The 12,203-nt window shown below is 34.9% G+C and overlaps 1 protein-coding gene across 2 annotated transcripts in view; it reads left to right on the forward strand.

Moving 5' to 3' along the window:
* LOC105390242 (flotillin-2) overlaps positions 1 to 12,203 on the forward strand; it is a 195,508-nt gene that overhangs the window by 109,461 nt on the left and 73,844 nt on the right. The window lies entirely within an intron of this gene.

Raw genomic sequence — 12,203 nt, forward strand, 5'->3', positions numbered from 1 at the left:
TTCCCACTGGAATATTTTTTAAGGCGAAGCGAAGCTCGCGGGAACAGCTAGTCTATTATAAACTTATTTAAATGTAGTAGTGCACTTCGATGTATTGTCTTGTAAAAAAAACGTTGTAAAATTACTACTTTTAAATTAATATGCACGTTTCACAATGCATTCTTTATCATACAATATATAAAGCCTTTTAGATAATTGAACTGTCGAACTTAAGGCTGTCACTAAAGCTGGAAGAAAATCAGAATCTGTCAAATCTAGTGAGGGGGGGTTGAGGTATGCGGGGCGTTCTACGGACAATGACATGAAATTTTAACATAGTACTCGAAAACATAAAAGTGAAGACATGCCACTTTGTTAAAAATATACTAAGTAAGTAATATTGTTTTGTGATACGAAAATATTTATTTTTATTTGAAAGTATTTTTAATATTTAATAATTAATTATATATAAAGTCGTACCCGTGCCGATATTTATACAGGTTGTTGCAAAAAGGGTTTAGTACTATGCCGAAACCTACGTGTGCAGCATGTTATTGATGTTATTTCTAAGCCAGGAAATGAAATCAGAATGTAAAAAAATCGCGAAAATATTATCAGAGTTTAATAGTTCAGGGTGTTGTATTAAACTCTGCCCCCGTGTGAGGTATAAGAATAGTAAATAAAAAAAGTATAGTTAGCCGAAAGGGCGTTACTCAGGCGTCACTCTGAAAAACTTTTATCCTACGTAATTTTTTATATTCATGAAAAAAACGCTTCTTCATATAATTTTTTTTTGGTCACGTGACCTTTTAGTTAGACGACCTGTTTTTTTTTGGTGTTTCAAAAGCAGAACAGTAGTTTGCAGAACTCTGCATATACAGGGTGTCACAAAAGGTTACGTAGCTGGCAAAGGGATATGGGGAGGTCACCAGAAAAATAATAACATGTAAGTACCCCCGCAAGGGAGTACATTAGTACAAGGCGAGAGTGTGTATTTTTTTTTTTAAGTACTTATGTGTATTTGGGATATGATAGAAATAATATTTTTGTTTCTTAAAAACCAAAAAATTTACACCTTGCTGCGCTCTTTTGCTCACTGTAAGTACACCTACAAATATTGCTGTATTAAAAAAAACGGTTTTGTTATAACGATTATAAAAAAAAAGTTATTTTCATGTCAAGGAGTCATTTACCTAATTACGATTTCACTCAACAGCAGGTGAACTGAAAAAATAAGTTCATTTTCAAAATAAATCATCACTTTAGATCGCAAAAATTGTAACTCCACTTTTCTCGGCGAAAAGTACTCTTTGGTGTCAATAGAAACGTTTTTTGAATTCACATGTTTTCCTCTTTATTCGAAAAAAAAAAACAGTATTCCGCATTTTACCATTTGTTTTCCTCTAAACCCCAAACCGTGATTTTTAAACAAGAAAAATTAGTAATTATACCCTTTATTCTCATATACAACGTGCGATGTAGGCGAACGTGAACGAAAACTATGCAATAAGCCTTTGTTTTTATTACTACTTTAGTAAATTACAATAACATACTCAACAATGTTAATTTTTTTTTGCAATGTTATGTTGTTAAATTAAGATCTAATATTTTATTAACATGAAGTTACTTTCAACTTTTTTTTGCATCTATGCGTCGAATCACAGCATGACGGCTGCTGCAGCTTCCTGCTGTCCTGTCCTCCAACCAATCCCACCAGTACTGCAGGTTGCGTCGAATACGAGCCATTCTCTTCGACTTGACAAGACAGGTGCTCCCGGAAGGATCATAGATCGCACGGAACCCGTACCGTATAGAGGCAACGGACTCCTTTGCAACAGCCCCCCAGATTCGGAAGTAGCCCATGCACTGCATGGCGAGCACAGCTGCAGCAATTTTTTCGTAATGAATCATTGGGATGTCATCCCCGAAGGAGGCTCTCAGCCTACCTCACGACCTGTGTGACATTAGAAAAATGCGTGCTAACGCCGTTTGCGAGCTTGATTTGCAGGACCGCGTTGTATGCCAAGTTCCACAGCAGAGGGGTCCAAGACCTACCGCTGTGGAACTCCGCAACTGAACTTCTTCAGTGAAAACAAACCCTCTCTTTTCGCATCCTTAATGTACTTGTTAGACACGTATGACCTCTGTCAATTTTCTGCAGATAAGAAGACAAGTGATGGTATACAAGAGCCGCCCTAAAGGTTCGCCCTCTAGGGGATAGAGTTGAACGCGGTTACTATTTTTAAGCAAACAGCCAGCGCAACAACTCGCCCGTGGTTCTTATCCTGCTCCGACAGTGAACGAACGCAAAGTATTGTACCCACTATTCGAATCCGCATTTCGGATGCCAAACTGACTGTCCGAAAGGTCGAAACCGTACCACCACAGAGGTATGACTCGTTCGAAGAGCTTATCAGGCTCTTACAGCAATCAGATGTGTCGGTACACTGAAAGATAATCTACAGGCCTGCTTTATTTATTTAGGAGCACTAATGGCCTCCTTTCAGTCATTGAGTCACTGGCACTCAGGCTGCGGTTGAACAGGAAGATAGACTGTCTAAACAAATCATGTTTAGGCTAGTTAAAAAAAATTTAGGTAGGTAGTATGCCAACTAGAACTACAAATAAAACAGTATTTTTGTCTCCTCTAAAATTTGGTCACGAGGAGTTACGATGATTACGATCTAAGGTGACGCTGACGATATTTTATACAAGGTATTGAAAAAAGGGTATAAAGCTTAGCCAAAAGTGGATTTAGGTGCCATTCTGATCCACTTTTCTTCTACAATTTTGAAAATTCACGTAACAAAACCTTTTACATAGAAACTTATTCGATCACGTGACTTTTTACTATAGAGACCGAATTTATTTTTCGAGAATTTCCAAAACTTGGAGAACAAAAGTTGTTCAGAATAACCCCTGAGTCAAACCCTTTCGGCACAGTATACCCTTTTTGCAACATCCTGTATAGGTAATATCAGGTTTATAAAAGACCTGGGCCTGTAGAGTGAGACTCGGCATGGGGAGTCATAATTTATAGATCTTTTAGGTTGCAGTGGCGAATGGGCACTGGTAGCCCTGCCCTTTTCTATAACTATACGAGTAACTATAGGTAATTTTATGGCAATTTAAAAATGGTATAACATTTATCTATTTGAAAAAATCATTAAAAATATACATTACCTATCACCCTAATTTAAAAAAAAAATTAAGCCCTTACTTTAAACTTATAACACCCCTCTATTTCCTTCAGGGGTTAAAAAACCTGTGTATTTAATATTTTCTTATGAGTTTTTTTTTTTAAAACTAGGCTCTTACATAGTTGTACATAATATTATGCGGTATTTTATTCCACTTGTAACGCATAAAATTCATAGCTACAGTAAACATTTCATTTTTTTCATGGCGAGATACAGTCGCACTTAACCGCTTTTTTGCAAAGCTTGTTAAATAGATTTAAAAAATTATGTAAATTTTAGATCTTCAATTTTTAAAAATACTTACTTATTTTTAACAACCTGTAGTGTACAGACTACCACATCTTAAAATATATATATTTTTAATTAACTACGGTTTTTGGTTTCAAATAAAACAAATTATGAACTTACTTTTCAACACCCTGTATATTGTGTAGCTTACCTACCATACACAACCGTTAAAATAAAATAAATTACCCCTCAGAATATAAACAGGCTCGCGCTTTGGCATACTGCATTGACCGTATAGTTCTTATTCGGAGAATCTAATAAGTGTCATTATGTGCAATGTTTACCTTTATCTATGCATCTGTAACTCTATAGTAAAAAATGTAAACAAATCGAAAAGGCGAAATGTTTTCTAAGAATTTTCGGCTTTTCTGCATCTAAAATGATTAGAAAATTAACTTTCCATAGCAAATGCATATGTATTATAATACTTGTAGTCATAATTTGTTGATTTAATCAGTTTTTGTGAAATATTTGATAAAAAATAAAATGGCGTGGGTATCGCTCCTAACAGGCCGCCACCAGGGCGACGACTGAAGAAATCTGAAATCTGTCACGGTGTCATCATTTTTAAACCGGAATTTATTAGTTTTTTGCAAAAAAAGTTGACTTCTGGTCCATTAAATCCAACTCTTTAAGGTAACTTTGTTAAGAATTTAATTACCTACACATACATATAAGATTCCATGAAAATGGGCCCTCTGATTTCGAGGGTTTTTTCATAATAAGTCAAAAAATGGCAAAAGACATGGTGTGTTTGCAATTTTTTTTAACATACTTATTATAATCCTGCACCAATTTATAAGCAACTAACATGTTCAGTATACCCTCTGCTACAAAATATATTTTTATCAATGTGATAGAAGCCACCGTTTTTCCAATCTAATCAAGTATATCAAGCCGACTTTAGCATTTTAGCTTTAGGGATCCCCTTAATGAAGAGATGCCACTAAAATTACAATCTTTATTGTCATTAATTGTCCGACAGATAATGTTATATGCAATCAGTATAGGCACATCGCTATTATGTGAAATCTTTAATATCATTAGTATAAACTTATTATTACTCAATGTTGTACAATAACAAAATGTCATTGCTTGTAATAAGACACTGAACTATTGCCTACTTACCCACATATTTATTTAGTTTACTCGGCATCAGGCGCGGATCCACCCATATGGGCAAGATGGGCATGCCCATCACCTAAATGACTTGCTATATAACACCACGTGATTTCAATATAATAATTTCGTTATTGTATCACTTTTGTAAGCCTGTTTTTTTATAATTATGTTGGTATTAATTACTGATGATGATTTCGGGTTATGGTAAATAAAAAAAATCCACCTCGAAAACCCTCTGGATAGTTCTTAAAGAATTCAAAAACCTTAACATTTTCGGTCATGCCAAGAGTCTCAGTTAGGTCTGTACAGAAAAACGAGACTTTAGTTAGGTATACTTAAGCTGGGCCTTATGTCTAGCAAACCGCAGAATTTACAGAACATTAAATATATTTTATAGGTGTTTAAAGGGCATTACTGATATACAATGTAATGTAATGTAATTTTAAAGCAGAGGATTTCAGCTTCCCGATATATATATATTTTTTCATTTTGGTGTTCTATTTGATACTTTTATTAGGCGCTAAACATGCCTCTGTTTTGGTAACACGCGCGTAGTCATATTGAAGCCAATTGTTACGAGAAACTATAACTAAATCAAGAAAAGTATTGAGATAATAAGAAATCAAATATACTCTACATTTATCTTATCTCGGCATTTTTTTAAGAAAAACTACCATTTTCTTATTTTACGCGCTTGTTTACAAAGTGGAAATCGCGTCCATACAAAATACTATGTAAGCCATTTTGAAAACAGCTGACTTTTGACTTTGTTCAGTCGTCGCCCGACGACCACGTCAGAAGCAAAATTCACGCCAAATTATGTTTTCAAATTATTTCACAAAAACCGATTAAATAAACAAATTATGAGAAGAGATATTTTATATTATACTTACATATTTGCAATGAAAATTTTATTTACTGGTCATTTTTAATGAATAAAGCTTAGAAATGTTACAATTTGATTTGTTTACATTTTGCACTATAGAGCTACGAAGGCATACATATAAAGAAATGACATGAGGCATAATTATGCAATAGACTTTGTTATTATTCTGAGTTAGTCCCCGAAATCATGCTATCTATTGAAACCTTTCTAGGGTTCCGTATCTCTAAAGGTAAAAATGGAACTCATAAATAATCGGTTTGTTATCCATCTGTCTATTAATACCACTTTTAACGACGGAACAGGTGAAGAGGTAGTGTTGAAATTAAAAACCATGTATGTATATGTCGCAGGCATCAGGTTGAATGTCATTTTTGGTTGAATCACTAACGCGTTCATTGAATGGCGCTACTCAATTGTATGACTTAGGCCGAACTTTGATTTTACAAGCGTCACAAATGTCCAACTAGTTAGCGGACTTAAAATCAGTCAGGTGGTGAATAAAACAAATATGGCGTCTCTAACAGCTAACAGCTGACACAAAAAGCACCTGTATTGTAATTTTTTGCAAATAAATTAGCTTTAAAGTGCGTTATTTGTGTTAAAATAGTGTGACAACATGGATTTACGTATTATTACGCAGCTGGCGGATAGTTTCAAAGATAAAATTGTGGCGAAACTGGATAATTATAAATAACGATATCAAGGTACGTTTATTGTTATTGTTTAGTTAATTTGTGAGATGAGAGCTTTGTAACATAGTCTTTTTGTTGACTCTTGTCTGGTCATGTTCATCCTAACCAGACATTACAAAGTTGCTATACTATAGGTATCCCATTCAAAGACCTCGCTGAATAACGTTTAGTCAAGACGTCGAACGTTACATTCAACGACTTGACGAGTTGTCCTTTAGCCATACAATTGAGTAGCGCCATCCAATGAACTAGTGATTCAACCAAAAAGGAGTTCCAACCAGATGCCTGCGACATATACAGGGTGATTGGAAAGTCGATGTATTCAGGTGAAGTGCGGTAATTGCAACTAAAAATATTGAAGTCGTAACTTCATCATCTGATAATTCTTTATATATAAGGAAATAGTATTACTGTAAAATCATGCCAAAGTCAAAATTTTATGTAGATTTTATTCTACTATCATGACAAAGAAAAACTCTGAAGAACAAAGAGCTATTGCCAAAAGTTCCGGCAAAGGCAGAAATAGTTGCAATTACCCCTCCTGGCGGGTAATTGCAACTAATCGTTTTATCTCCATATTTTTCTATGTGTGGTGCATATTGTGTATTTGAAACACAAAGACTAAGAGAATATTCATAGGATTGTGACACTTATCTCCTTGTAACTACCTCCAATTACTCATGAAACTACTGTTTAGCCGTGAGTCTGGTAATTGCAACTAATTTCTCAAAAATAGTGATGGGAACTTTATCGTAATTTTATCGCCAGTCATGTAGTGTCTGCCATCGACAAGCCAAGAAGACCATGGTAGCAGAATAAAACTCGGGGATAAAAATTAATAGCTATATTTTTATTAATCAACATTAAATATTTTACTTATGTTTAATCAAACAGCCTTTTTACAATTTTTTTGGAAAGTTTTCGGAATTTACCGCAGGCAGGATGCCGGGTGGAATTTTGCAGGTTTTCTAAAAAAATATGCTTAATAGATATGTTTAAAATTTGGTATTCAGCCTTTTATTCTTATTTGTGTGTTATATTATTAGTGATTGTATCGATATAGACACTGCGCTACTCTTTTCGGCTGACACCTGGGAAGAAGCTTTCAGAGAAGCACAAAAAGGCTTTAATACAATCAACAGCTGGCTTAGTCGAAATCTGCTCTCATTAAATGTTGATAAGACAAAGTACATGGCATTCTCAATACGCCACTCTGGCCAACCTTCAACTGACTACAACATTATCTCCCATACTTGTTTACCGGGCTCAGTTGACTGCTCTTGTCAATGTTTGGAACGCACTCAATGCATTAAATATCTTGGAGTCCTAATTGACAGTAACTTATCATTTAAACCGCATATTGACCTTTTGACCTCTAGAATTAGAAAACTCATCTTCATATTTAAAACACTTAGACATGTCGTGGAACCCACAAAGCTCAAACAAATATATTATGCCCTATGTCAGTCTTTAATTAGTTATTGCATTAGCTCTTGGGGAGGTGCTTCTAAAACAAATCTAAAAAGTGTTGAAGTAGCCCAACGCGCTATATTAAAGGTAGCCACTTTTAGACCTTTTCGTTACCCGACGATTCTTCTTTACAAATACTGTGAAGTACTAACTGTCCGCCAATTGTTTCTGCTCAAGATTTTAACCAAGCAACATAGGCAGCTCATATATAGCCCCTTAATTCTAAACAGGCGCAGAAAACATAACATTTGTATAATTAGACGCTATAATACTGTTTTTATTCGTAGATTCTTTTGTTTTTTGGGACCATTTGTGTACAACAAATTCAATAAAATAAAATTCATATACAATATGAATAATTTGGCATGCAAAAGAGAGATCACAAAATGGCTACTATCTCTCTCTTACGATGAGACTGAGAACTTATTAACTGTTTTGCAGTAAGTAATGTTTATTTCTGTTTTTGTAGAAATCCATTTATTTTTAAGTACTTATTTAAATCTATTCTTACAACTTTGTGAACTGAGAGCTTGTTTTTCTATATGTACACGAATAAATATATATATAAATATAGATGTGTGTGTGTGTGTGTGTATGTGTGTGTGTGTGTGTGTGTGTGTGTGTGTGCGTGTGTGTGTTATGTATATGTTAGCCTAACTACTTTAACTATTGTGTTTAATTAACTATCATTATGAACTTCATTATTAGTAAGACAAAACCATAGAGTATTTTAATTATAGGGTCTGGGCGCTGCGAGCTGAAATACAGGTTTTACCTAGTTCGGCAGCAGATGCTACTTACTTTACAAATTCTGAAATATTTACAAATTGTCTTAGTTATTAAGGTGTAAAAATTGTATGCTTTTATGGAAATAAAGAATGTTTATGTTATGTTTATGTTATTCATGTTCACTGCCCCATCACTGGCTTTTTCCAATTTCATACAAAAATTGGCAGCTAATTGTAACCACCCTAAAAACTGCAAAATAGTTGCATTTACCAGACTTTGCATTTTTTTGTGTGGTAAATGTATAACTACACAGAAAACTCGGAAAACAATCGTGTTAGAATAAAACAAATACATACAAAATGACGTACCGTTATTAGTTTTTACTTTTTTTTGGAAAAACCTTGCGAGGAACCACTAAAAACTATTTTATAAAATAAAAATGCACACCATGTCCACCCGACTCCAGAAAACTCAAAATGGCCGATGACAAAAAGCTTTATAACTCCCACAATTCTTGAGCTATCAGCGCCATATACATTTTTGGGTAGAACTTTTATGATGTAAAATTGATTTTAGTCTGTCGTTTTACAATGAAGTAACTCTAGAGCGAGTTATTGAAGTTAGTTGCAATTACCGGATAGTTGCAATTACCGCACTTCACCTTCCTTTAAATGGGTTCTAGACGAAGGCATTTTCAGACGATTGAACCCCATAATGCATTATCAGAAAGTAAACCATTTCTGACTTTTGCCAAAATTTATGTGTAAAAGCTCAATATTAAAAAAACTAACCATTTTTAGGGTTCCGTAGCCAAAATGGCAAAAACGGAACCCTTATAGTTTCGTCATGTCCGTCTGTCCGTCTGTCCGTCTGTCCGTCTGTCACAGCCGATTTACTCGGAAACTATAAGTACTACAGTGATGAAATTTGATGGGAATATGTGTTGTATGAACCGCTACAAAAATATGACACTAAATAGTAAAAAAAAGAATTGGGGGTGGGGCCCCCCATACATGTAACTGAGGGATGAAATTTTTTTTTTCGATGTACATACCCGTGTGGGGTATCAATGGAAAGGTCTTTTAAAATGATATAAAGTTAAAAAACATTTTTCTTAAAGTGAACGGTTTTTGAGATATCAGCTCTCAAAGTCGTAAAAAGTATGTCCCCCCCCCTCTATTTTTATAACTACGGGGTATAAAATTCTAAAAAAAATAGAGGTGATGCATGCTAATTAACTCTTTCAACGATTTTTGGTTTGATCAAAGTATCTCTTATAGTTTTTGAGATAGGTTGATTTAACTGTAATTTTGCTGCTACGGAACCCTTTGTGCGCGAGCCCGACTCGCACTTGGCCGGTTTTTTAAATTCTTTTTTGATTGTTTTGCCTTTGTGACACTTTAGCCAACTAATTATAATCATTAAATGCGCAATATTAAACTTAATTTAGACACGGTGCTTCAAAATAGTTGAAACATTAAGAAAATGTTACTATAACTCAAATATTTTTTTTAATCAGTTATTGGTTTACGAAATTTTGGGCTTCAAAGTGCTAATTTTTGTTAGACTCAAGTGCCCCCCTCCCTCTGCAATGGTTGGTCCAAAAAATATGAAAAAATCACAGATGTAGGTAGTACATATTATGAAGAAATTAAAAGGAAAACTATCTCAGGTAAGTAGACTTTACAAGTTAACGAGTAATAGTCGATATTGTGATTACAAACTTACATTTAAAGTTGCAGAATTGACCATGACGTTATATCGATGTATGGCAAAATATAATTTCAACTGCAAAGTTAAGTTTGTTTTTTGAGAGAGCTTTTCTTTGTACGGAACCCTAAGTGCGCGAGTTCAACTCGCACTGGGCCGGTTTTTTTGACTTGCCCATCACCTATTTTGAGGTCTGGATCCGCGCCTGCTCGGCATGTCTTCCGGTGGCATCTTTTGTATGAGATTTGCCGAGTCATCATCTTACTACTTGTTGCATGAAAACGTGAAGAGAGACACTGAGTGCTATTTCCGCATCAGAAGGGTTACTCTATACTGGCGAAAAACGAACGAACGAGAACTGTCGTGTCATCGGCATGTTTAATACAACGAGATAGAGTCGTGGTTCGCGCAGCAGCGCTCTGAAACTATTTTTTTCGTTATATAGAGTGACCCCTCTGAGAGTGAGGTACTTGTCACTTATTAGGGCATAAAATACCGTCCTGCATGTGGAGTGCGAGTTTTTACATCGTTCGTGGAGTGGCGAGTAAACGGGAATGTGAACAACTGCGTTAAGTTAGTGCCATATATGGTGCAAAAAGGGTATACAAATGAATATATTAAAATTCACGTAAACAAAGTTTCAATGGAAAATTATATATTTTTTTCGCGAATTTTGACATTCTGTACCATCCACCTACCACCGACCGCTAACTCACGATGATGTGTCAGTGTACTCTATGCACTCAACAAAATGCATGATTATCCACCCCCAGCACAAAATATTTCATAGGACTTATACGTAGAACATAGATGAATAAAAAAATCTAAACTTAATTAATTATTCATATAGTTCATTTCTCATCGTCGGAATTCGGTTACCATATTTCGTTGCCTGTGTCGACAAAACAGCGTATGCATAAGAGTTATAGAGTTAAGAAGTTACACTGCACCACTGCACAGTGATGTCGATGTGACCGTCAGTTACCTGATTTCACTTCCTAGTCTTCGTCCCTCCTCCACACAGGTTGACGTGAGGTCTATGACATTCAAGGGTCAAGCTCTCAGAATAATAACGCGCGTTAGCGCCATTAAAATCTCAAACTAAGTATAGTAAATTTATGCATATAAATTTGTTTACAAGGTACGCATGTATTTTCAAAAGTTGCAAAATTTATCTACATGTAACAAGTATGTATTGGTTTTAAGTATTATATGACTTTGACACACAATTAACCTCTACGGTTAAGTCATCATAATTAGGTACAACTGAAGCGTAATAATTACAAAATGGGTAGTTTTTTGATGTGCTCGTTTTTGCAGACTCCTTCCACGCAATATCCTGCGGTTAAACTCATTGTGAAATATTCAAAAAACTGGCTAACTCTGAAAAAAAACTAATGAATAACTTAGTATAATTATGTCCACATAATATTTTATTGCAAAAACATAATTTACGATCCGTTAATTTGAAGTCTGCGCGCCACTTAATGTAAATATAAAATATTGGTTACATGGGTTGTCGGGTCGCAAATTTTTAATTAATGTGGATAAATGCCGGTCAAGTTAATTGATGTTGTGTGTTTATGCTAAGTAGGCGCGATAGCGTGGGTAGCGAAGTCACACATTCATGAAAAACAAAATATACTCGTATTATGATGTTACCATCTAAGAAATCTACGCATATCTGATTTTAAACCACTATCCCATGCTTCGTGCGTGCATAGCACATTCCAGATGCATAAATGATAAAAAAAACCTCTTTGTAGTATTCTTAAGTACTGTAATAATATTTTAAGTATGGATGGATGGGTGGATTTTGGTTACTCTTTTAGAAAAAAACTACTGAAATATTTTTCACGTAAACTGACACAAAGCTTAGGCTTATTTCCTACGACAAAATCTGCCGGTACGCCGATTTGGAATGAGAACACGAATTTATGTAGTAGCAGGTTCTATAGTATTTTTTTCTCTGCTTGTTTTGCTATGTTTTGATTTTTTATGTTAGCAATGTAATTTTTAACGCCATCTATGTTTGATTGCACGCATAAGAATTTGATGTAGCAGACTACTGAGTCGATATGTGCTGTAAGAGTGGAAAAAAGTGACTGTTGCTTACGTACCTACGCT

Source organism: Plutella xylostella, chromosome 16, assembly GCF_932276165.1.
Source record: "Plutella xylostella chromosome 16, ilPluXylo3.1, whole genome shotgun sequence".
Taxonomy (NCBI): domain Eukaryota; kingdom Metazoa; phylum Arthropoda; class Insecta; order Lepidoptera; family Plutellidae; genus Plutella; species Plutella xylostella.